The sequence below is a fragment of the Periplaneta americana genome, chromosome 7 (assembly GCF_040183065.1).
Source record: "Periplaneta americana isolate PAMFEO1 chromosome 7, P.americana_PAMFEO1_priV1, whole genome shotgun sequence".
NCBI lineage: Eukaryota > Metazoa > Arthropoda > Insecta > Blattodea > Blattidae > Periplaneta > Periplaneta americana.
Window position 1 is genome coordinate 47,070,582 of NC_091123.1, and position 27,828 is coordinate 47,098,409.

At 34.1% G+C, this 27,828-nt stretch overlaps 1 protein-coding gene across 4 annotated transcripts in view; it reads left to right on the forward strand.

The window, feature by feature from the left end:
• Syt1 (Synaptotagmin 1) overlaps positions 1 to 27,828 on the forward strand; it is a 531,278-nt gene that overhangs the window by 329,398 nt on the left and 174,052 nt on the right. For all 4 annotated transcript variants that reach the window (XM_069830674.1, XM_069830670.1, XM_069830673.1 and 1 more), the window contains exon 4: positions 24,276 to 24,512. The gene's annotated coding sequence lies outside the window, so the exon portion shown is untranslated. The remainder of the gene's footprint in view (positions 1 to 24,275; positions 24,513 to 27,828) is intronic.

A 27,828-nucleotide genomic window follows, 5' to 3' on the forward strand; every position in this document is an offset into this window, starting at 1 on the left:
TATTAATTCTGTACATATTTCATATTTGCATTTTATATGTATTGCATTTATATTTAAACGTAAGAATTAGACATGTTCTTTATTCTATACTATAAAGCAAATATAAGAATATTACGGAACGAAAAAATCTATCTTGTCTATCTGTCTGTCTGTCTCTATATGTATGCATCTATCTATATCTTTGTATCCTTAAAAATTATTGACCTGTAGTATAAATTCAAATTAGAAATAGGAGATATTTAGAATAAGTAATTTAAATTAGTATTAATATATTATTATATTTAACATAATTTGTATTTTAAATAAATATCTTTTTAATTTATGATACCGGTAGTACAGTTTAATTAATTTGATTCTCAGTTCTAGTCTATTTTGTTATCAAGTTAACCTACAAAACTTTCATTCTGACTACTTATTAATAATATTAAATTCTTATTTCCATTGTAAATATATTATCTTTGTCTGTAGGTGACGAGTTTCGCTCATAAGCGGGTTAGTTTTATATTAAATACAACATAATATTGTTTTCTAAATGTTTTATCTAAATATAGTGTTTTTTTACTAATCTAATTAGTTTCAAACAAATCTATAATATTATAATTACCGTATGTTACTTCTTTTCCTTAATTTGTAATTTATGTAGGTTTACAGTTGCAAATGGTATGTGTTCTGATATTCTAATAAGTTTTTATTATTATTATTATTGTTATTATTATTATTATTATTATTATTATTATTATTATTATTATTATTATTATTATTATTAAGTACTTTTGTAAATAGTATTGCCCTGTATAACCGTTTATAAGCCTAAGAATAACATTACGTTTTTACAACCTAGAGACGATAATGCGATTTAGGTCTATTCCTACCAAAATAATATTTACGTTTGTCCTTCAAGCGAACATTTAATTTTTTCCTTGCTTGCCTATATTGCTCCATGCACCTAACATGATATTTCTATATGTGGGGAGGGAGTACCTTGTCAGCTATTTTATTAACACTATATTATTCTCTGTGTACTTAACTTCAGAGTAAATGTGCCTCAACTCCGAGCTTCGACTGGTCACATTATTGTATCGTAAGGCACTATTATATTTACTAAGAATAATTGTTGTAGAGGTCTTTCGCACATACGGTTTCAGGGAGTATTGTAATGCATAACAATTCTAATATTCTATGCACTGGAGGCTTATTTAACCATCGGGAAATAAAGAATAGTTTGTTGCACAGAAAACTAAACAGTAATATGCGTTACAAGAGAGTTATGTTGAAGTTTTCATGTTTGAGGAAAAGTTTGAAAAAGCGAAACGTAGTTGAGCTTTTTTAATTTCCGAGAATTGAAAGAAAATATACCGCTCGTGTATCATACATTATTTTGTGCGAAGATCGTTTATTACAAACTTGAAAGAGGAATTTCTAATTAGTTGCAATGAAATCTCCATCTTGGTTTCTGTTCAATGACGGCAAATTTGCAAAACAAAAATATCTATCTTCAACATTGTTGCTTTAAAATGTTTTCTGTGTTACTATACTCCAGCAGGCCGTGATATACGTCTGTCTTTTTCCCCCCCAGTCTATAAATGTGAACTTAAAACAAACGGTAAGATTATGTAATGATTTATTTTTCATTTTAATATTTCAACAATATTATTTATATAACATATTGCAATAATAACATCGGCATCGGAATCTTGTTGATTTTTTCACGGCTTCCTTAATGTTACTTGCATCACGAATGCAGTAACTTTAGTGGAGTTGTAGAGTTTACTTAATTTTTGCAAATATTAAAAAAAAAATAATTAACAGTGCAATTTAGGTGAAATTGCAGTGGTAAGTTTCCAATTTATAATTATTACTATATTGAACGTCTCTAAAAATAATATGTTAAAAGCGTAAAGCAGTAAAATCAATATGTCACTTAAGCAGTAAGAAGAGGGAAATTGTTATGTGTGTTAGGTTGGGAATACTGAATGTGGAATTTTAGACTTTCCGCGGATTGGTTTTGTGCGGAAACCAAGCAAATACGCACGATCTCGCACAAAATATTATTTACGTTTGTCCTTCAGGCGAACATTTAATTTTTTCCTCGCTTGCCTATATTGCTCCATCCACCTAACATGATATTTGTATGAGGGGAGGGACTACCTTGCCAGCTGTTTTGTTAACACTATGTTATTCTCTGTGTACTTAACTTCAAAGTAAATGTGCCTCAACTCCGAGCTTTATTAACAACGACTGGTCACATTTGTATCGCAAGGTACTATTATATTTACTAAGAATAATTGTTGTAGAGGTCTTTCGCACATACGGTTTCAGGGAGTATTGTAATGTATAACAATTCTAATATTTTATGTACTGGAGGCTTACTTAACCATCGAGAAATGCAGAACAGTTTGTTGCACAGAAAACTAAAAAAATATCTTTTCCATCCCTCTGAACTGTGCTGGAGTAATGGGAAGGCTATATCCGGCGTACCAACTAGAAGTTATTAATTAATTAGTGTCACGTTAGCGTCATATCTCGTTACAGAACGCAAGCACAGTCTCATTATGGACCCTATCCAGAAATTGCCAGAAGCGTTGTACGTCAATGCAAACATTATGATGTGGAGGCTGCTGTAAAGGTCTTTCAACTGCTGCATTGTTTCCCGTTTGAACTCTAACTTGGTCCAGCTCTATAAATAAAGTCAGCTGGGTTGTTACAGGCTTGTGGTTTGCGTCCTCTACAATGTTAACAAAACTCGAATTTCGTTATCTTTGTTAGTGGTGTTAACGTTAATGTTATCAAACTTCACTAATCTAGGCAAAATAGCTTCGAGCAATAGTCTACAAAGCCAGTTTGTTTTTAAAAACTTTCCCGTTCGACAAGTTTCCTCTGTAAAAGTTTTTCTTAACGTAGAACTCTTCAGATGAATAAAATTACCTTTGAAAACAATATTTTTGCTGAGTCATTATGTAAATTATGGAGCGAAAGTATTATTGTTACAGGATGTCCCAAAAGGATGTGCATTAAATTTAAGCATTGATAGGAAAAGCCTAAACAAAAATTTTTTGTCCGAAACTTAGGGTCGATTTTTAAAACGAGGTCTAGACTACGACCATGGCTAGGGCAGGTTTAAAACTATGGCTTCATGTATACAAGGTGGAGGTAGTAGATCAGCTGGATGATTATCAACAGTAATCTCACTAGAGAAAATCAAAACTCGAGGGGGATTTAATTGACTATTACACGATTAGAAGAAAGTATATAAAGATTAGAAGTAACGAAGTACTCCAATACAATAAAATATTGACTTACGAAAATACAACTGTCTTCAAATGTATTATTGTACCATCTCAACATTACGCTAGATGGCAGTAGTGTTTTATGATTATGTTTTCTTGTTACTGGTATCAGTTGTGCCAAATATGGAATCTTCATTGAACTCTGTGGACTGTTACTAGTCAAGAAGGCTTTGTTGATTCAGTTTCATTTTTATTAAAACATTTGCATTTCACTTCAATCATCCGGATCCCAGTAATCAACGTCATTTGACAGATGATTTTCAATAAATCTTAGTATTAAACAATCTCTGATACGTGACTATCCATAATATTTAGCAGAAGCTATAACAAAAATAACCTAAATAATATAAACAAGTGTTGGAAAAGTTTTAATTAGGGATGATGAAATAAACAAGGAACGTTTTAATTAACAATGATGAAATAAAAAATAAACATGAATAGTTTTAAAAGAAACAATTATTGAAAGTAGGTACAATTTTCAAATTTGAATGTTTTAGTGGATGGTGGTTCAGTTGCTGTTACATTGGACGTGTGCGTAAAAGAAGTGAACTCGTTGATGTACATGGTGTATCCCTCAACTTATTCAGGATTTCCGAATGGTGCTCTTCATATATGACTTGTGATCTTTATCAATTCTTTTTCTTGAATGCCAATGCGAGTCATATTTGAAACTGCTGTGCATCGACTGGAGTGGTTTGTAAGTTTCTGTTTTTTGACGTGCAGACCAGTGCAGTTTGAAATGTTGGCAAACAACGAAACAAATGCTAGGGTACCGGTAGTGATAAAAATAAACAAATGCTAGGGACGCAATAAAATTAAACAAATGCTAGGACGCGATAAAATTGTGCGATAAGCATCCATGATTGGTTGAAAGACGTCCTTTCGTACCGTTTTATTGGTCAAAAGTAGTAAAAGTATAATAGTCAAAGGAAAATTTGTGTCTACGAATATTAAATCTCCGGATTAGAGTGAAGAGAGAGAGGAATAATCCTTTGTAACTATATAACGACGATAATTTCTGGCGAATATTTCGATTTTCGAAGAAATCGACGCGAAATTTAGCAAGAATGCTAAATAATAATCTGCAACGAAATGCAAGAGGCGACCGATTGACAATTTTTTTATATCTTCTTGTTGCTTTCAAGGAAGTAAGATATAATATTTTATATTAATTATACCTTTATGCCTATAGGATGATATATCCTAATTCTTAGTCTTTACAGTAATTTTGGACATTTCATTTAATGTTGTGGGCCTACAAGAATATGAAGCTAACGTGATTTTGTCTTCTTATTTTAAGTTTTATGCTACTGGGGCTTTCCATGTAGCACTAACTATTATATGTGAAAACAGAACTATAGGCTACTACATTTTAGTTTCAATTGAAACATTAATCCAGTTAATATTTAGGTTATTAATTCCTTAGAACCGTGTTTTCAGTTAGTTAATATTGGTAGTAGTTATGAACAAACGGTAAACTACAACATAAACGCTCGACTTGTGCTAATTATTTCGGTAATATCATTCTGGTACCTAAAAATCCGTTCCCTATTAAATACTAAGTAATGCTAGTATTTTAAACGCACGTATATTCCCTAAATATAACAAATCTTACCTGAGAACAAAAGAACCTGACTTACTGCAATTCAGTAAAAATATTAATCCCGATGTTCATTTGTTTCTAATATCGACTGTGTACAGAAATAAAAATCGATTCTTAGCTGCGTTGCCATATATAAAACCCACGAACTTCGGTTTCTTCTCAAGCCGCGCCTCGACTTCGTTTTTGAAATCGCACAAGGATTCAGACGTCGATCGCGGTTTAAAAGCCGAGGTTTGGAACCACGATTCCGTCCGTGTTTTAGAAATCGACCCTCAGAGTCTGCGTCTCGCCATTAGCGCGCTAGACGACATTGGGAGCCCCGCATCACATAAACCACATCACCGTGCTTGACAGAGCTGTTGCCTGCTAACCCTATGCTACAGTCTTGCCACTTTTGATACACTTGTACGGAATTGGTCTGTACGCGTACTTACAGTTGATTTTTTTGTACAGTAGTGGCAAAAAAACCGGACCGACCCTTGTAGCTGATTTCAGGGCTTTGTTCACTCCAGAGCACGATATACTGGTAACTAAGACTTTCGTGGTTCGAATCCTGTCTGGGAAGGAAACTTTTTTTTGTTCCTTATTCAAATTTATTCCCAATACTTTTCGATTGCAGCGATATTTTCTACTTAATTAACTTATTATTCAAAAACATGAATTCTACCAGCAATTGAAATGTATTGGGAATAAATTTGAATAAGAAACAAAAAAAGATCCCTTTCCAGGCAGGATTCGAACCACGAAAGTCTTAGTTACCAGTCTATCGTTCTCTGAAGTGAACAAGGCTATGAAATCAGCTACAAGGGTCGGTCCGATTTTTTTTTTTGCCACTACTGTACAATTTGACATATTTGGTACAATATTTCCTTTTTCATTTTATAACAAGAAAACTGAGAATTTCGAAAATATTTTACGAGCTTTCAATGTTAAACTACTAGTAGAAACAGCATAATTAATGTCAACGATCAACAATGATATTTAGTCTGCTTGAAATTAAATCTAATAAATGGAAATATAATTACTGTTGAAATTAAGTTTCCTCTTTCCTTCAACGCTCTCCTTTAGTGTTACCCAGAAAATACATTTCTATTGCTTATGCGATGATACACAGCGATCCAAAAGTCGCGCACATTAAAATTATAGTGCCTATATTGAGTAGTGCAGTTGGAAAGTGCTATCGGCTACCGCTGGCAGCAACAAATCTAGAAGTCATTGTGATGTGTATGTATACACTGACACTTGTTTATTGCTCGGCAAACACGTCCTTTTCCCAAGGGCAACGAGTTTTCATTGTTGAACATCATTTTTCCAGCCGTTCTTATGCACGTGTTGTAGACGAATTTCGTAGGAATTATCCGGATGTGGCAGTGCCTAACAATTCGGCCAGTGTTGTATACATAGACATCATTACACAGTTTATTGCGCGTCATGACAATGATGAACGTGATTGTTGGTTCCAGCAGGACAGTGCCACATGTCTCACATGTAATGAAACCATGCAGTTTTTGTGAGCGTATCATTTCTCAATGATTATGGCCCCCACGTTCCCCCGATTTGAAGTCCCCAGATTTCTTCCTGTGGGGTTAACTTAAAGAAAGGGTGTACAAAAACAGGCCGCACACTCTGGAGGAACTAAAGAGGAACATATCAAAGGAGATTAACAACATCAATGTACACGTGCTCAAAAAAAGTGGCCACAAACATGGTAAAAAGAGTTCGTACATTATTACTGAACGGGGCTACCATTTGCAGCACATGTTGTGAAAAATGATGCAACTCATGTGAAAACTGATGTAAGAAAACGTAATAAATTCATCTTTATAAATATATTTGGACGTATTATTAAACTATGCGCTCTGTATAATTACCAATCTAAGTGGCCATGGAACAACAGTGAGTTCAGTCAAACCTCGTTAATCCGAAAGCGATAATCCGGACCGCCAACCAAATAATAATAATAATAATAATAATAATAATAATAATAATAATAATAATAATAATAATAATAATATTCCGTGGCGCTACAGCTCGTGAAGGGCCTAGGCCGACCAGCCGGCTGCTGGCTTCACGCCCACATGCCGAAGCAGAGGTGGACGATCATCCAACCAGAATGGAGGTATTGTGTGGTTAGCACGATGATCCCCCAGCCGTTATAGCTGGTATTCATAACCGGATTTTGCTACCTATCGTAGCTCCCCAAGTGCATCTCGATGCTGTGTGGGCACCAGTCCCATACACTGGCCGAAATTTCATGAGAAAATTTCTTCCCCCATGAGCCAACCAAATAGTTTGCCTAAAAATGAGGAATGCGATGTTTTGAAAGTGGTTGTAATCAACAATTGGATTGGTCACATAGCTTTGTAATTTAAAACCATTTTCTGCAGCAAGCGTTTCGTGTAATGGAGACACATCATAATAAATTAACACGCAAGTAATATATTGTATTGCTTTAAATTGTATGTATATTAATGTATGCCCCTGAATGTGTAATAGATGTGTTTTGTTGTTGTAAACGGAGTTTAAATTCACCAGCTACTGTTCCTTTAGGACATTTTCAGTTAATCCGGACTTGTTATCAATTCGAACAATAATTTATCCCCCAATTAAACCTGACTAACGAGGTTACACTATAGGCTATACTTTAAAAAGTAAAATTCGTATTGATGTAGATATAGTGAGAGGACAACAGATTTAATGTTAGTTTTCTGTTAGGTATTTAATACCTTTTCCCAGAATTTGTAATTTGTTGGGCAGATGCAAGAGATTGGTAGGTTTGGTACATTAGTAAATAAAAAAGCACAGTTGGTACAATATGGTACAATTTTCTGTGAATATCTTATTTTTGGTCAGTGGCAACACTACCTGTGCACAGTTAGAGGCTGTGTTCGAAGTGAGTTTCATTGAAATATGAAAAGAGCTCACAGCGACGAACTATTGCCTCAAGAACTCCCTCAAAGATCCTAAGGGTAGCACCTATAGAGTTCGCTGAGGACAAAATTCTGTTTCTTATGTCCTCTTCATTGTTTACAAGAGTGCCTTATGCTGACGTACCCATTTCACCCCATAAGAACTTCAGGTTGGTGAGATCAGGAGATCTTGATGCCCAAGCAACAAGTCCCTAAGACTAATCCATCTTTCTAGAAAGACATTGTCCAGAAACGTACGAACATTATGTTTGAAATGTGTTGTGTGACCATCACGCAGCAAACACATGCGTTGCCTTTAACGCTGGGGTGTGATTGGCAGACCTATGATTTTGTCGCTGTAATTGGTTTGTCACTCGTTCTTTTCAGCCACGGAGTCATTCATATCTCCATTCAGTCGCATATTCTTTCGTTAGTCACGTGGTCTTCTGTTGTCAGGTGGTCTTCTGTTCAGTCAGGTGGTCTTTCGTTCAGTCAAGTGGCATTCTGTTCAGTCAGGTGGTCTTCTGTTCAGTCAGGTGGACTTTTGTTCAGTCAATTGGCATTCTGTTCAGTCAGGTGGTCTTCCGTTCAGTAAGGTAGACTTTTGTTCAGTCAGGTGGTCTCTTGTTCAGTCTATTCATCACGTGTAGTCTTCCGTTCAATCACATCGTATTCCATTCAGCCATGTTGTCTTCCTTCCATTCACGTGGTCTTCCGTTTAGTTACACAGTTCTTCGGTCAGCCACGCAGTTTTTCTTTCATTCACGTAAGATTTTCTTCAGTCACAGTTTTAAATTCCATCATTTCATTCGATTTTCCATGCAGTCATTTAATATTTGACTGAAATATTTATTTATTTATTTATTTATTTATTTATTTATTTATTTATTTATTTATTTATTTATTTATTTATTTATTTATTTATTTATTTATTTATTTACCCTTTTCTCATTTATTTATTTATTCATTCGTTTATTTACTTATTTATTTGTTTATTTATTTTGTTATCTGTGTTTGTTTACTAATTTACCTATTTACCCATTTATTAATTGATTGATTTATTTATTTATTTACTTATTTATTTATCTATTTATTTCTCATTTACTCATTTATTTACTCATTTCTCATTTACTTGTTTATTTATTTATTTATTTATTTATTTATTTATTTATTTATTTATTTATTTATTTATTTATTTATTTATTTATTTACCCTTTTCTCATTTATTTATTTATTTATTCATTCGTTTATTTACTTATTTATTTGTTTATTTATTTTGTTATCTGTGTCTGTTTACTAATTTACCTATTTACCCATTTATTAATTGATTTATTTATTTATTTATTTACTTATTTATTTATCTATTTATTTCTCATTTACTCATTTATTTACTCATTTCTCATTTACTTATTTATTTATTTATTTATTTATTTATTTATTTATTTATTTATTTATTTATTTATTCATTTATTTACTTACTCTTTTCTCATGTATTTATTTATTTATTCATTAGTTTATTTACTCATTTATTTGTTTATTTATTTTGTTATCTGTTTGTTTGTTTACTCATTTACGTATTTACCCATTTATTTATTGATTTATTTACTTATTTGTCTATTTATTTATTTCTCATTTATATATATATATTTATTTATTTATGTATGTATTTATCTATCTACTCATTTCTCATTTATTTATTACTCATTTCTCATTTACTTATTTACATATTTATTTATACATATATTTATTTACTTACTTATTCTTTAGGCGTTTAAAGTCATTCATACATTCTATTACCGACTTATTTGCTCATATATTCATTTCTTAATTTAATGGAACATTTAAGTTTGTTTCTCATTAACATTTATTTCATTTGTTCAATAAAAACCCATAGGCCAATTTCTTATTTGCTTATATGTTATTCATGTTCATGTTCGATTCATACTCTTACTTTTTACAACTTCCTACTTTATCAACGGATAATAAATGCAGTAGCTGTGAGTAAAACATGCTCTATTCTATGCAAACATACTCTCGAGCGACAAATTCCCTACAACGCATAAAAATAGATGCAATACACAAGGGCGTCGGAATGTTTACATAGCGATGTACAGACTGCGTGATATAGGACGAAACTGTAAGTGGCCCTTGTCATCAATCATGGCACAATACACATGGAGAAATCTGTCACTAGCACACAGGCCTGCGAGTTCATTCCACGGTGCCGCGTCGCGTCAGTCGGGGCGTGAGGAGGGCTGATCGACAGCAGCGCTGTGCTGTGATCACCCGCAGTTGTGTCATTTTGCCACCTCGGAGCTGCCTTCCATAATTCCATACATCGAGCGATCAGTAGTTAATGTTCATGACTTGCCATCCATTCTTGGAGACGGGAAAATTATATCCTTCCTCTTTTCTGAAGCATTTATAATAACTGCAGATATTACATGCAAATACGTAATGTTTAGAGATGAACAAAGATCGAGAAAGCAAGACTAACAACGCCCGCAAAGCCGAAAACCCGCACGACAATGTTCCATACATCGCGTCGTTGACGTAAAGACTGCTTGTGAGTGTTTCGAGACGCCGAGATTGATCACTCCCGAAGTCCCGAACGTCAAGCAGCCTTGAATCGCCACAGTTGTTTATATCCGACTTAACTTTTATCTACTTTGGCAACTAATACATAGGCTTATGTATAAACAATCAAGTAGCCTATTTGAAACATCATCTCTACCTTTCAATGTATAGGCTAATAATCCGTTCCCCAATCTTTATTTAATTATTAGGCCCTTATTAAAAGGATAGGTAGGAATTTTCTTTTTATATGTTTGAGATCAAGTGTGCAATCTCAAGTAAAAAGATGTTAACGTTATGTTTTATGTTTCTTAGAAATGCAAATTTATTTGAGAATTGTTTTTATGTTTTCCTATTTATATAACCATAAGTAATATATAATAGAACCAGAACATTTTGATAGCTAAGATACTGTTCTGTTTTGTCTTTTTGTCTCATTTAAAAATTCATAATGTTATTTATTTCAATTATGTATGTTATTCAAAGTTACGAAATCTTTCCATGCCGACCAAATGCTATTTCGAGAATGATGAGCGAGACTCGAAGCGCTCGAGATTTACGAGACGAGACTCGAAAGACAAATGCAACGAACACAGCGAGCGAGAGCGGCAGTTAGTTTTGTTCATCTCTAGTAATGTTACTATGAAATGTGCAATATGTATGCAATGTAAATAAATAACTAATGCACGTACAAGCTGTTGTAAAACGGCTAATGATTTTTACATTAGATAGAAATCACGAAAATAAGTAGCCCTACACAACATTATTTCTGCTTGTTTAACAATAATTCTACAGAAAAGTATACTACTCTATTATCCATGTGCTAAAAAGGATAAATGTTCATCTTACCTCGTGTTTAAACATGTCCCTTGTGCAGACGCTTCTATTACCCTATTTTTACTATCAACATTTTATTGACTGATAATAATAATAATAATAATAATAATAATAATAACAATAACAATAATAATAACTTAATAATAATAACGATAATAATAATAATAATAATAATAATAACCTTTATTGTCATTGAATGAAAAACTTCACTATAGACATTCTCAAATGTTACAATCTTACTGCAATACATTCCATAGATATACAAAATAAAAATTTAATTATAAAAACAATGTAGATATTTACCAAATTACATAATATAAAGTTAAAAGTACTATATTTACTAAATAAAAGACAGTATCAAGTACTAATTGTCATATGTTTAATAACTAATTAAGAATACTACAAACAGAGGTTAATAATAAACTTTAAAAATGCAACATAAGGTAGTGCAATTTGCTCTGTTCATTACTACATTGAAATTTAAATGTAAATTGATTTACCACTAGGTTTCGTTTAAAATCACATTATTAAAAATAATTAAGAAACAACAACCATAACATTTAAAACTGCATTGTTTAAAAATGTATGTCAATTTCAAAGAACTCATTTATTGAGTAAAGTGGGTTTTTAATTAACCAACTGTACAATTTTGTTTTATAACTTTCAACAGGAAGAAGTTGAATGTTTATAGGGAGCTTATTAAATAATTTGATTCCAATCAGTTTATAGTATTTTTTGTCACACTAAGTCTACAAAGTGGATAATCTAATAATTCCCTATTCCTCGTTGTATGATTGTGTATCTCACTTCTCATATTAAAATCCTGCAAATGTTCTTTCATAAACACTAGAACATCATATATGTACAGATTTATGACGGTCTGAATACCTGTCTGTATGAACAGAGGTCTACAGTGTGTTCTACTTTTTGAAGCTGTCAGTATTGTAATAACTTTCTTTTGAATTAATAAAATGTCTGTAATATCACTAGAATTTCCCCACAAAATAAGTCCATCTCTGAATACATTTTGAAAAAAAAGGCAAAGTATGCATTTCGAACATATTCAAAACTAACAATGTTCATCAATTTTTTTAACAAATAGGTTACAGAAGATAACTTAATGCATACATAACTAATATGTGATTTCCTAATATGTGATAATTACAGCGACAGCAAAACGAAACTTCAACGTGCTCATAACTTGTTTGTACGTTTTGTAAGCAATGATCGCAAATACCATCATATTACCCCATCCCTGGAAGCAGTATGTTGGCTTAAACGAGATAAAATAAGAAATTGACATTCACTTCTTCTCTTCGAAATTTTGAACTTTTCTATTGCTTCGTAACAATCGTCTCGCTTCACTTATCTTTCTTCCCATCATAATCTGAACACACGTTTTTGCCATGAAACAATACTAACAGTACCATCCCATCGCACCACCTCATACTCATCCTCTTTCACAATAGCCCTGCCAAGATTCTGGAATTCGCTACCTGCTACAATCAAGAACTTTCAAAATAAAATTGTATTCAAATGCAAACTTACTAAACACCTACCTTAATCAGTAATTGAAATTCGTTCAGACATGGCTTTTTTTTGTAAATAGTTATCTTGTTCCAGCATAAAATATTTCAATTTTCGGTAATTTCGTCACTATATAATTATTCTAGGTTTAATGTGTACTTCATAAAAAATAAGATCTTTCTTTTTTCTTAACTTCTACAATAAGTTGTCTAGCTTGTATTAATCAGATAATCTTTTAGTAGGCCTATTTTCATTTTTATGTAATTGTAATTAATGTAAATTTAATATTAATTGTAATTTTATTCTTAATATTGTAATTGTAATCCCCTGGTACAAGGGAAGAGAAGGCTTGATAGCCTTATCTCTATTAGATTAAATAAATAATTAAATAAATAAATAATAAACAAATAAATAAATACTAAATAATTCTATTCTTTCTGATGTCGCGAACTACATTGTAATTTATTTTCCATTTTCTTTAAATTGGTATAATTGAATGAAGTAATTTAACATAGTTCTAAACAGAGAGATAGGCTTACATTTTCGTTTACTTTATTACTAGACCTCGGATTTTTAGGCTTGTTTAGCGTAGGCTGAAATATACATTCTTTGATGCATCTAGTTTTAGGCAATATCATCGCTCGAGAGTTTCCCGTGTTGCATACATTTAGGGATTTTTGTATAAAATTGTTGCAAGCTATCCTATTCGATCCTAAAAATCCGAGGCTTATTTATTACACAGAAAACGTATTCTGTCAAATTTCAAAATAAAGAAAAATTTATGGGGGAACCTCGGTTCCCAAGTTGCCGTTCAGTAACGTTATTGTATTTCCATACACTATGTTTATAAATAAATTATGATAACACACTCGCATAATTACGAAGTAAGTATTGATGACAAAATAACACGTAATTTGATAGCCAAACTCTTTAATTCCTAATTTTGGGAAATTGCACTCCATATTTTCATGGAAGACATTGTTTCAATTAAGGATGATAAAATAAAAGTGAATCATTTTAAAAGGTGCAATTATAGAAAGTACAATGCTGGAAAACAAAGGAACAAATAGATTAACACAATATAATATTTGTTACTCAGTCAAATGACAAATATTATATTGTGTTTATCTATATTAATTGACAATCTGAATATTTCCAACATGCTTTCTAAGTTAAAGGAACAAATGCTAGGGAGGTGATGAAAATAAACGTCCACACCTGTGGAGTAACGGTCAGCGCGTCTGGCCATGAAACCAGGTGGCCCGGGTTCGAATCCCGGTCGGGGCAAGTTACCTGGTTGAGGTTTTTTCCTGGGTTTTCCCTCAACCCAATATGAGCAAATGCTGGGTAACTTTCGGTGCTGGACCCCGGACTCATTTCACCGTCATTATCACCTTCATCTCATTCAGACGCTAAATAACCTGAGATGTTGATACAGCGTCGTAAAATAACCTAATAAAATAATAAAAAAATGAAAATAAACAAATGCTAGGGAGGTGATAAAAAATTTAGGATAAGCAGCTATGGTTGGTTGATACACGTCGTTCCGTACCGTTCAATTGGTCAAAAGTAGTATGACGTAGTAAGTGTAATAGTCATCCATAAAAGCTGTGTCCTTTAGCTGGGTGTGAACCCTCGATCTTCGGATGTAATGACAGTGACGGTAAATGAGATGTTCGGGTCTTGTTCTAGTGTCGAAGTTTAGAGTGCACGTGTGCATTTTATCTGAAATTTCCAATACCTAAGAGTAGCGCAGAAATTCTTAACGCCTACGTGCAAGTTTCTGCACAAATGCATTGGGCGTTTCTCTCCCTTCCCAAGCAGTGAGGCGCTTAATTTAGTATTTATGGAGCTGACTGTACCTCACAGAGGCTAGCTCCCTATCTTCGATCTTTCCTTCAGCATTTCCCTTTCGATTCGCCGCCTTCTCTTCTCCTGTTCCCCTCAAAATAACACACAACACAATGAACTTCCAAGAACTGTTTGTGCTCTCGGTACAAGCGTGAGTTCTGTGAGGTCGGGATCTCCAGAGTCTTGAAGAAGAAGAAGAAACGTGCAATACGATACAAATATGGACAGGGAATTCATCTTCAAGTGTTGAAGCTTCATAAAGGAGTAGTAATCTTCTTCATAATCTCTTCAAGATTTAGGCTGTTTATCCTCTACCAATGCTCATTTCTTCCTCGGTCTACTTAATTTTTAACTGATTATTTAAAGGCGATGTATCAACTACTACGTTAACGTCAATGAAATGATGATAGCGAGATGATATTCGGAGAGATTAAGGCGAAAATTCGCCAGAAATTACCTAACATTCGCCATACTATTGGAAAAAAAAATCTGCGAAAAAAACTCAGCACTACCATCTGCGCTAGGCCAATAGCTGATCTACCTAAAAAAAAAAAAATCCTTTTCCCTCCCGGGCGGATCTCATAACTGCTGCCAGTAGTCTATTGTTTTCCATCTTTTCTAAATGTTCACCTCAACCTCTGTCATTTTACTTTTATTTGTTCTCTAATAATTCTTTTCTCACTCCCATATTTATTTTTCTATCTAATATACGAATAGGATATATTCCAAAGTACTTCTTGAAAATTTCGTATCAGCCGCCTGAATTTTTGTTTTCTTTTTTTCTATTCTCACTATGGATTCCTTTATGTAACTTATAGGAGTATTAAAAATGGTATTGCATGGTATTGACACCCCTATATTATAATACTTAAATTTGAAAGAGTATTCAATTGTTCATATGACTTCATTCATTTGTTCTTATGTCTTTTGTTTTCTGTCGTTGCCTGGCTTTTTACTTATAATACTGGCTTTTCACTAATTCTCCATCTTGTCATCGTTCCTTCTTCTTAAATCCTTACTCCTCATTACTTCTCCATCTCGTCATCATTTCTTCTTATAGGCTAATCCTTCCTCCTCATTACTTCTCCATCTCGTCATCATTTCTTCTCCTTATAATCCTTCATCTTCATTTTTCTTCCATCTCGTCATCATTCATTTTTCGTACAATCCTTACTCCTCATTACTTTTCCATCTCGTCATCATTTCTTCTCCTTATAATCCTTCATCTTCATTTTTCTTCCATCTCATCATCATTCCCTTTTCTTACAATCCTTACTCCTCATTGCTTCTCCATCTCGTCATCATTTCTTCTCCTTATAATCCTTCATCTTCATTTTTCTTCCATCTCGTCATCATTCCTTTTTCTTACAATCCTTACTCCTCATTACTTCTCCATCTCGTCATCATTCCTTCTTATAGGCTAATCCTTCCTCCTCATTACTTCTCCATCTCGTCATCATTTCTTCTCCTTATAATCCTTCATCTTCATTTTTCTTCCATCTCATCATCATTACCTTTTCTTACAATCCTTCCTCCTCATTACTTCTCCATCTCGTCATCATTTCTTCTCCTTATAATCCTTCATCTTCATTTTTCTTCCATCTCGTCATCATTCCTTTTTCTTACAATCCTTACTCATTACTTCTCCATCTCGTCATCATTCCTTCTTATAGGCTAATCCTTCCTCCTCATTACTTCTCCATCTCGTCATCATTTCTTCTCCTTATAATCCCTCATCTTCATTTTTCTTCCATCTCATCATCATTCCCTTTTCTTACAATCCTTACTCCTCATTGCCTCTCCATCTCGTCATCATTCCTTCTCCTTACAATTCTTGCTCCTCATTACTTTTCCATCTCATCATCACTTCTTCTCCCTATAATCATTCCTCATTACTTTTCGATCTTGTCATCATTCTTTTTCCATATAATTATTTCTCCTCATTACTTTCCCATCTTGTCATCATTCCTTCTCCTTGTAATCATTACTCATTACTTTTTCATCTCAACATTATTTTTCCATATAATCCTTCCACCTCATTACTTTTCCATCTCGTCATCATTCCTTTTTCACTTAGGCCCTAATCCTTCCTCATCATTACTTTTCCATCTCGCCATCAATCCTTCTCTTATAATCTTTTCTCGTCATTAATTCTCCATCTGTCATCTTTCCTTTTATAATTATTTCCCATTATTTCTCATCATTCTTTGTTATCGCCATATCTCCTCATTACTTGTCCTTATCATCCTTCCTCTTAATTATTCCTTATAATCGTACTATCATTATTCCATTCCACCAACATTTCTTCTTCTCCGCCTCCTCATTATTTCTTTTTTTCTCTCCATCTCCTCATTCTTTCGTTATTCCACATCAGTAGCTTCTCTTCTTTTCCTCATTTTCATTATTCCTTGATATCATCTTCTTTCCTCCTCCTACTCTTCATCATTAGAAAAAGAAAAACTCTATGGTTGACTTCATAACTGCATACATGATATGGGAATATGAGAATACTCATTCATTCGTTCGTTCGTTCGTTCGTTCATAGTTTTCTGTCCAAGGGTAGATCTTTCACTGTAGATCTAGCACTCCACAATCTTCCATATTTTCCGCTCTGCTCTTATGCCGAGGCCACACAGCGCGATGTTCGATACGTTCAGAAAATATAGCTCTCTTTATTCACAGTTTTACTGGACATACAGAGCTGCGATGTTCGCTATCTTCGCAGCGTCGCGGAGTGTTTGATTCTCGGCTATGTTTTCAAAATGTCTCTATGTATAGGAATGCGCAGTAGACCACTGGACAGGTTTCTTTCACGCCACCACTTTAATATCTGCGGAATTATTGCTTTTTATAGAGAAATATAAATATACTTTGGTTAAATTTATTTTAGTGTTAAATATGTCCGAAAATGATTAAAAAAAATCTAAGGTAGTGTCAAATCTTGATCTTCTGAAGTGGAATGCTAAAAACAAGAAAATTTAACAACACACCTGCCTTCCATAAAATAATAATAACAATAAATAATAATAATAATAATAATAATAGCAGTAATAATGAATTTAAACATCGCTATGATATTCTTTTCATTCTTTTCAATTTCAGAGTAAGTGATAGTAGTGTTCAATCTCAATGAGCTTGGATGTTATTTATGTAATATAAATATTTTAATCAACTAAGTTTCTAAACTCACGATTACTCAAAAACCTTACGCGATGGATATATTTTGTAAACAGATTTTAAATTAGCTCGAAGATTTCACATGAAAATTCGCCGTTAACAGACGAAAATTTGTCGTTCTGCATGCAGAATATTGTCCTCAAATCAAAAACACTCGTTTGTTTAACTCGCTGTAAAACGGAAACCCGTGAAGATTTTTAGTTGTGACACCTTTTAAATATCTCCGCTCATTCTCAACATTTCCCTCGCTTTGAACCTGCGTCTAAAGTGAAAAATAAAAAAAGTTAGCCGCTGACCAACTTTTGAAGGTGTAAATGTCTATTTTGAACAGCTCACTTCGAAGTTAGCATTTTTTTCCTGACTTTCTAAAGCAAGATTTTGATTTTGAATTCTATTATCTGCTTTCCTTAGATCTAACCTATCAATCATAAAAATTGCAGCGCGATTGAGTGATCATCATAGGAGTTACGACATTAATTGTTTTAATGGAGCGGAAAATACTGTTTCTTGTCTCTTAGCTGTAGACAGAAGAGTTTCGTAAAAACATAGGCCTAGCTTTCAGTGTGGTCACCGGATGTAGCGAACATAGCGAACATCGCGTACATAGCGTACGCTTTGTGTGGCCTTAGCATTTGTCTCCACATTCGATTTCTCTCATTATTTCTGATTATTCAACATCAAAGTCTTTACATGCCTGTAGGCCTTCTACGCTAGGCAGACATGTTTGAGTCCATTATTATATCCTTGTGATAGTATCTATCCAACATGTAGCCTAATAAGCTTCCCTTTGTGTTATGGAACTCCTCTCGAAGTGCTTACAATGCTTTTATTTTTCATTTACGTCTGTGGTTAGTCTTATAGGTGATGTATTGAACATATAATTCCCACTCGTTGACCTGCAGACCATCTCCATAACAACGGAGAGTACCTAATATAGAACACCTCAACCGCAATTAAACACTAATGACCTGTTCCAGGATATACTTAATTAACCTGTAATTTCTACCGATAACAGGTTAACATGTAGGGATAGAAAATGGTATACACGTTTCTTATTACACTTTAATTAAAAACAAAAGAAAGTAACTCATGTTCAGTTAATCTTCTGTTCATTGATTTCAATATGGAAAAACCTAAGATATAAAGAAGAAGAATTCGCAAAGGCCGAGAAGATGTAGTTTTGGTATTATCATGTGCAGTTTTTAAAATATATATAATATGGTGTCCGACATTCCAGTAATTCTTCCGAAGTTATTAATATACTCAACACAAGCACAAAATCAGCAGAAAGGTGATGCACCATGTAATATATTCAGGAGATTAAAGTTTAAACTACATGGGCACATGGCGTGTGGTTTTGATGTCGAATTATGTCTTTCTCCGCTCTAGGTGTAGGAGAGGGGAACTTTGGAATTGCTAGTCACATACAAACAAAATTCCCTCTCATGGCTATAAAGAGAAAAATACAAAGAAATAGGGGATTACAAACACAAGGGGAGAACAAGGAGAATTCAAGGAAAACGAGGGTACTATAAGCACAAGGGGAGAACAAGGACAATACAAATACAATATGGGAAAAACAAGGAGAATACAATGATTAGAAGGGGAATATGAGGATAATGAAGGGAACAAAAGATATCAAGGGGAATCTAAGGAAAACAAGGAGAGTACAAGTAAAACAAGGGGAGTACAAGGAAAACAAAGGGAGTAAAAGGAAAAAAAGATAAATACGAAGAGAACAAGAGAAATGCAAGGAGAACAAGGGGAATGTAAGAAGAACAAGAAGACTAGAAGTAGAAAGGACAGGACAAGGGGAATGCAAGAAGAATAAAGACGAATACAGGATTCCTTTGTTCTCTTTTAATTCCCTTTGTTCCCCTGGGATTCCTCTTGTTCTCCTTGGAGTCGCCTTGTTCTCCTTGAATTCCCATTGTTTTCCTTGGATTCCCCTTATTCTTCTTGTATTCCCCTTATTCTCCTTGTAGTCTTTATTCTTCTTTTCTTCCCCTTATTCTGTCCTTTCTGCTTCTAATCCCCTTGTTCGCCTTTCATTTCCATTTTTCCCCTTGCATTTCTCTTGTTCTCCTTACATTTCTCTTGTTCTCCTTCTATTTCTCTTGTTTTCCTTGTACTCCCCTTGTTTTCCTTGTATTCCCCTTATTTTCCTTGTACTCCCCTTGTTTTCCTTGTACTCCCCTTGTTTTCCTTATATTCCCTTTGTTTTCCTTGTACTTCCCTTGTTTTTCTTGTATTCCCCTTGTTTTCCTTGTATTCCCCTTGTTTTCCTTGTACTCCCCTTGTTTTCCTTGTACTCCCCTTGTTTTCCTTGTACTTCCCTTGTTTTTCTTGTATTCCCTTTGTTTTCCTTGTATTCCCCTTGTTTTCCTTGTACTCCCCTTGTTTTCCTTGTACTCCCCTTGTTTCCTTGTAGTCCCCTTGTTTTCCTTGTACTCCCCTTGTTTTCCTTGTATTCCCCTTGTTTTCCTTGTATTCCCCTTGCTTTCCTCCTATTCCCCTTGTTTTCCTTGTATTCCCCTTGTTTTCCTTGTACTCCCCTTGTTTTCCTTGTACTCCCCTTGTTTTCCTTGTACTCCCCTTGTTTTCCTTGTACTCCCCTTATTTTTCTTGTACTCCCCTTGTTTTCCTTGTACCCCCCCTGTTTTCCTTGTACTCCCCTTTATTTTCCTTGTACTCCCCTTGTTTTCCTTGTACTCCCCTTGTTTTCCTTGTACTCCCCTTATTTTTCTTGTACTCCCCTTGTTTTCCTTGTACCCCCCCTGTTTTCCTTGTACTACCCTTGTTTGCCTTATACTCCCTTGTTTTCCTTGTACTCCCCTTCTTTTCCTTGTATTCCCCTTGTTTTCCTTGTATTCTCCTTGTTTTCCTTGTACTCCCCTTGTTTTCCTTGTATTCCCCTTGTTTTCTTTGTACTCTCCTTTTTTTTCTTAGATTCCCCTTGATATCTTTTATTCCTGTTGTTATCCTTGTATTCCCCTTCTACTCATTGTATTCTCCTTGTTTTTCCCATGTTGTACTTGTATTGTCCTTGTTTTCCCCTTCTATTCGTTTTCCTTGTATTCTCCTTGTTCTCCCCATCTGCTTGTAATACCCTATTTCCTTTGTATTTTTCTCTTTATAGCCATGAGAGGGAATTTTGTTTGTATGTGACTAGCAATTCCCAAGTTCCCCTCCCCTGTACCTAGAGTGGAGAAAGACACAATTCGACATCAAAACCACACACCATGTGCCCATGTAGTTTAAACTTTATTCTCATGAAAATATGACATTTTACTAAGCTTTAAATCCTGATATACTATATTCGGGGATATGAAAATTTGCGGTGTAGTTTATTTATATATTTGGCAACACGTACGTATGTCAGCAATTTTTATCACTTGTAAACCTAAAAAACCAAGACTAAGATCAGGATTATCAGATGATAATATACGCCCGACCTAAGAAGGCTGGTGTCGGTAAAAAGCAAAAAATAACACTTCTGAATTAGGCGACAATTCAGAAGTTTAAATTTGTTTCTGGAAGTGTAATTTTCATATAATAAGTTGTAATAGCCACATAGCAATTAATTAGATAGATCTCATTATCTAAAACTGCTTAAGTTAAAGAGAATATATGTATGTTTATTATTTGTTGTAGGCCTATTATTTCATTTTACCATATCCAGAATGTCCTGTGATTTCTTTTCCTTTTTTATTAGTTTAAAACACAAATGCAGCGTTTATGTGCTAATTACATTATTCGATAACTATATAACAATTAATTATATCGTAGTTATTATCTGAAACTGTATAAGTTAACAATAGTTTATGTTTATTATTAAATTCTACTATTTGACAATTAATGGCATTTATTAGAGAGGTACATGCTGCAGAACACGCTTTGATTTCTTGTTGTCTTGTATGAATGTAACACAATATCTGTCGCTTAAAAGCAGTTCAATTCATCACGCAGTGGTATGCCAATAGAGTTCATTTTGCTCACTCCTTCTTGATCACCGCTATTGCCTGCAGAATAGATTCATTCCAATCACTCAGTGATTTATAACTAGGCTTCGAGACTTGGGACCCGATACAATACGTTTACTGTGAATGTAATATAAGTTGTTGACTCGCTGCAGGTAGCGAAAGGTAGAGATGTGTTGAGGTAACAATGTTGCTATTTAGAATAGAGTACGGTAGTGTGGGGAAACACACACATATGTATATTCTGAAAGTAAATACACATTACGCAATGACAGTGTCAAAATAATGAGAAAATCAATTATTCTCCTCTGTTTTATAAGCATTTGTGTTTAATTATACACAGTGTTAATGGTGGAAATAAATATGCAGCAATTTTAATTTCTTCATTTACCCTATTGGTGTCTTTAGGAAGTACAGTTACAGTACCGAATTGCTATGTACTACAAGATACATTTTCAGTGTCTCAAACGTAAATCTTTTTCCGTTATCTGTCAAACACAGTTTGTACGTCGCATGACGTGATAGGATCAAAACGAAAAAATCTAACATCATTGCAGTCTCTAAGAGACAGTCCTTTATTCTCGGGTGACTATGTCCATCAATTTGCTGTTAGGTCTATATTACACAAAGTTCCATATCCGTTATTTTTACATAAAATGTATTTCCACTTCTGTTTTACACGTTCAGTAACCGGTGTACTTGCTGTCTCATTAATTCTCTGTCATTTCCTCAATTAATTTGAGGGCTTCCGGCATCTCTTGCTCTGAAATTTCTAACCGTGTAATAGTTTGACACAGTTTGAAAATAGGGTTGTATGAAAACCAAATTATTCGTCAGAACCTTCAAATCCAGAGCGTTTTCCTTTGCGTATTTGTTGGCATTCATTCTACAGTACCTCCACCCACTGTACGATTTACCACTATACTCAGTACGCCGTTATGCGGATTTCCCACTGAACTGCTCTATTGGGTCCGATTTTTTCGATTCAAAAGTTTTATTAATCCGGTAAAATATACAAAGAGTATACATTGCCGGCGGCTTTCAGGGACTTATTGGTGTGCCGTCTTCAGCCGTCGTGATCAGTACACATGGAATACATGATAACATAATAACAAAGTGTACATGTTTACATAACAGCAAGGTGGAACAACAGATGATTAAAATTTGAAAGGATAAATAATAATGTTTTTTTTTTGGTGCCAGTGTTTAATTTTTTTTTTTTTTTTTTTTTTGGAACAAGATATCCCGATGCGTTTCATTATATCATTTGGCTATTGTAGTTTTCTATTTTTCTATTATGGTTGTCCGCTGGTGCATGTTTTTAGTGCTTAAGGATGTTGGTCACCATCGTCTCTCTCTCTCTTTTTTATTGGTTGGCGGCGATACACAGATGAATCAACATGTAGTTCTTTTATGTTTATGTAGGTGTTAGTGTGGATATTGTGGGTCGTGGTAGTGTGTGTGAGTAGTTTTTCTATTGTTGTTCTGTTATTTGTGTCGGGTGGTTGTGTGAAGAGTGTGTGTGTATTGCCTGTTGAGTGCGGAGAATTTGTATTTGTCGTTGATGTGTTGTAGGTGTGTGAAGAGTGGTGTTGTGTTTGTTGTTTGATATACGGTGTGATTGGTGCTTCGTCTTGGGAGTCCGGAAATTGATCTTAGAATGCGCCTTTCTCTTGCCTCAAATTTTAGTCTGTTGGAGTTGGATGTTTGTACTAGGAATATGGAGGGGTGCATGCAAAGGGATCGAACCAATGCTTTGTAAAGATGGAGGAGTGTTGGAGTTGAGCAGCCTGGGCGTCTGATGCCACTAAGGTAGCTGATTGCTTTCGTGGCCGCATTAACCGAAGTCTCGAAGCCTGTTTATAACACAGAGAATCGAGTACGTGCATCTGACCTTGACATTCCTGTAATAGGAAATATGAGACTGTCTTGGAAGTTTCGCACTAATTTATTGACAGATGTTTTCACTTGTGCTTTCCGAGATTTATACTTCGGTCCTCATTGCAAGAAGCACAGCATGTTTAAACTATGTTCATAGCTTCATAATCATAACGTTATTTGCTATCATAATCTTGATCTGATTTCGGAGACCGCATGATACTAACTTGTGCGCTGCATGAAGCTTACGGCCCACGTATTGATTATCTTGCGTTCGAGTACAATGAATGTTCTTCGTTTGTCTCAATATTCGTGTCTTGTACTGAGAAGACCGTTTAATCGTTTAGCATACCCCTTATCCATTAAGAGCTAAATGAAAACGTGAACGAGGATGGAGATGTCACCAATTAATCCCTAAGAGACTTTTAATATCGTGCTAACTGTACTTGTTCATGAACATGTTCTGACCTACTAAATATTTCGACACCAAAAACCGCTCATATAGTAAAGAGAGTAAGAGAGAGAGAGAGAAAGAGAGGGGCAAATAATTACTTCACAATATTGCCACCTCGACATGTATGGATGTTGGCAGCACATTACATTTCTGCGCATGCTCTTCTCTACTTTTCTAAGCTTTGTATCGATTTTGCAGGGGAGCTGTCCGGTAGCCATCTTGTGACGAGTGGGTTGCAGCTTAGTCAAGTTGCAGGGGAATCTGGAGAAGAAAACAGTTCTTCGACGTAAAAGCAAGAATAGGGGTAAATCTAAACTTCGATGGAAGTCTGAAATTATGGATTTCGTCGTAAACAGAGAGTGATTACATCACCATCCCTTTAGGAAACTACAAGGAGTTTTTGAGCGCCTGAACCTGTAAAACCCAACAACACAGGTAGGCCTAAGTTCATAGTTTCTTCTAAAAATGTATTATCAATCTTAGGTGAATTTATTTAGTCGTATCTTGGTTTATATTCATTAGGTGTATAGAGATGATTGACTGTTATCTTAATGAAACGCTTGATTACTTTAACATATTTGTGGCTAAATAACAGGTTTAATGCCGGGTATTTTTTTTTTCTTGTTATTAAAATTCATTTAAAAAGTAACATAAATTTTATTGTGACGCTGATTCGAAATAACATTTTTTAATGTGTAATTATTTTCTTTACTGCAGTTTTTATTGAATAGGTTACAATTTCTTTCAGTTCTATTGACCAGTTTTCCATCATATGCCTACTTAGGATTAAAATATACAGAAACGGTAACACTTAGAAGCTTAAAAGTATGCATTTCGCATGTTTGTTGCTGTAATTACTGCAGAAATTCTACTTTACGTAAAAGGTCATTTCATTAATTAATTTTGTAAAATCGTTAGTCTTCTTGGAAACAAGAATTTGAGTGTTGCAATCAAGTTCTTGGGACTGAATTTTTCGCAAATTTTAGAACTATTTACACATTTCGAGACTTTAGTGAAGTTGAATTTCAACACGACTGAAAATCCGAAAATCGTCATTATAATCCAGTTACGGAAGAAGTTTGAATTTTTTTAGATGTTATAAGTAATATTTTATTAGCTTAACATATTTAATATTATGAAGCCATTAATTTGTAACTGTTTGAGGATATTTTGACATTCATAATCCATCAATACAGGGTGTATTGTAGTCAATATATTTCAATTCAAATAACATAATTTCAAATACAAAATAATCAGTGACCTTGAATTTCGTTCACTATGCATTAAAATGCTTTTTACTTGTTTCAGTAGATTAAAATGTAATAGCAACAGATGCGAAACATAACTACCTAAGAATTTTTGTTTAGAAACGTGACAGCTTTTATAAGATTTGAAATATACGTTCCGTTAGCGCCAGATCCGGAAATTTACATTTAAATTAATAATCGTGCTGCCATATTGAAACATAAATTAGTCCGCATATTAATTATTATACCAACAAAATTCAAAATGGCCGCTATATTATGACATAAGTTTTTAGCCCGCAGTAGTGAAAGAAAAGAATTTTAGTTGATTTATTGATTACCTTACAACTGTTACATATCTATACTACTACTACGTACAGATATAGTGTCTTGTCATTAAAATGTGGCTCTAGTGGGGAGGGGCAGCGGCTATATATATACTCGGACGTCATTATGAAGGTATAATGAGCTTTATTCATGAAACTCATTGGCTGTGTTATATTTAGAAGAAGAAACGACTTAGAGTGATTATTTTGTGAAACATTACTTTAAATTGTACCTTCTACTTAAGATTTCGAATTTATTCAGTCATACTTCAGGTTTAAGGGGCCATATACAACTTCGTAGATCGAAAAAAATCATTCTTTTTTCCTTTATTGAATTGATTTTTCTCAATAGTATGATGGAAAAGAAAATTAAATATCTCTAATAGCTTAAATTTCGAGTTATGATCTAAAACGTGAGACTGTGTCAACTGACTTTGGCATTTAAATATGGACAGAACTTCTCTTTGTTTTAAGTTTGTCACTCATTTCCATTAACTTAAATTTTCAAAATTCATTGTCCTCAAAACTTACACTTTTTTGTAGATAATTTTATGAAATTACTGTATGCATGCACGTGTATTTCATACTTGGCAACAAACTCTGCCTTTAGCACTGTTTTATAATCACAAGTTATTTTTTCATTAATAATTTTCTGTATAAAAAGATTACATTTGACAATTCATGGCAAAAAATCACAAAAATTATTTATTTTTCATGTTTATATATTTACCAGAGATTCCTCAAATTAGAGGCTGCCATTAGACAAAGCATACAAAACAAACACAAAAACAAATAGATGATGAAAGACAACAGAGTAAGAAAAATGACAAACAAATAAAACAAATAAACAATGGCAGTTAACAGAATAAGAAAAGTTACAAACAAGTAAAGAAGCAATGAAAGCTATATAGGTGGTTCCGTAAGAGTTTGACTGAATCTCTAATTATGAGGAGGGCCAGTTCATTCAGAAAAAAATTTGTGCAGCCCTAGGGTCTTACAGAATTGAAAGAGAAGTTTGGTATCGTTCCTTTTGCTCCAAACATCAATCCCGTGACACTGATATCCTGAAGTTGGTATTTACCTTTATAATACAGGATAGTTGGAACGTAGATTGCTCGTTTCTCCTCGTGTACGTCTTCAGGCTGTCCCTTATATGTTTCGATGATCATACCCTGAGTCAGGGATTCGCTAATGGTGATTATGTCAATGCGTCCGTTACTGCCATTGTCGGCAGTTCCCTGGACTTCTTCATAGACGGTGTATTTCAGTTTTCTAAGGGCATCGGCCAATTTAGTTCTAATTGCATGGTGCCTATATATACCCAATGTTTCACCATAAGGGCAGACTCCCAGGACATGTCCAAGGGTTTCTATCTCACTGAGGCATCGCCTGATAAGAACAGGATTTCTTAACGCACTCGTGCATGAAATAGAGTAAAGAGCATTAAAACATATTTAAAATTGTAATGGATATCAGAGAAATCATTTATGCATATATTGCACCCCCAATCTAAAAATATATTTACCCTTAACGTCAATTATTTTTATTCTTAAAATTATTTTTTAATTTAGAAGTGTTATCTAATTGTATACCAAATTCGAACATAAAATTAAATCAGGATATGTAGACACTAAGTTTTGAATTTTATTCAATTTATACTAGCGAAACGTGTAGGCCTACATACCTTCTTAGCTAATGATCAGCACAGATATGAAGCTTCTTTAGAGATACTAGAATAGTGTTTGTGTAGGAGCTGTTATCCTCGGCCTTAATTGTTACATGTTATTACCGGGGACTTAAATTCTTGAAAGGTAAACCCATAGTCAGCTTAGATAAGGAATTCTTGCCAAATATTCGTATTGATTTCTCTGTACATTCTGTTAAAATTGTGGGCCACACAGAAAAGCATAATCAGAATTTTTTTCTTTCTTGTTTCTCTATTCTTACATTCTTCTTATTGCTACTCCTATGCAATATATGGACCTTGTGTTAGGAAGAGAAAGTTTGAGCCGGGAATTCGTTCTTCTAACCAGACTTTGCCATCTGGATAACATCTATATATGTTGAGCCTTACAGAGGATCCAACCTGTAGTAAATGTGGGATGGGTGTTGCCATCACGTCACTGTCCAGGTATACCTTATATTATTTCAAGGAGTGCAGTTCGGTGGCTCCTTTGAACA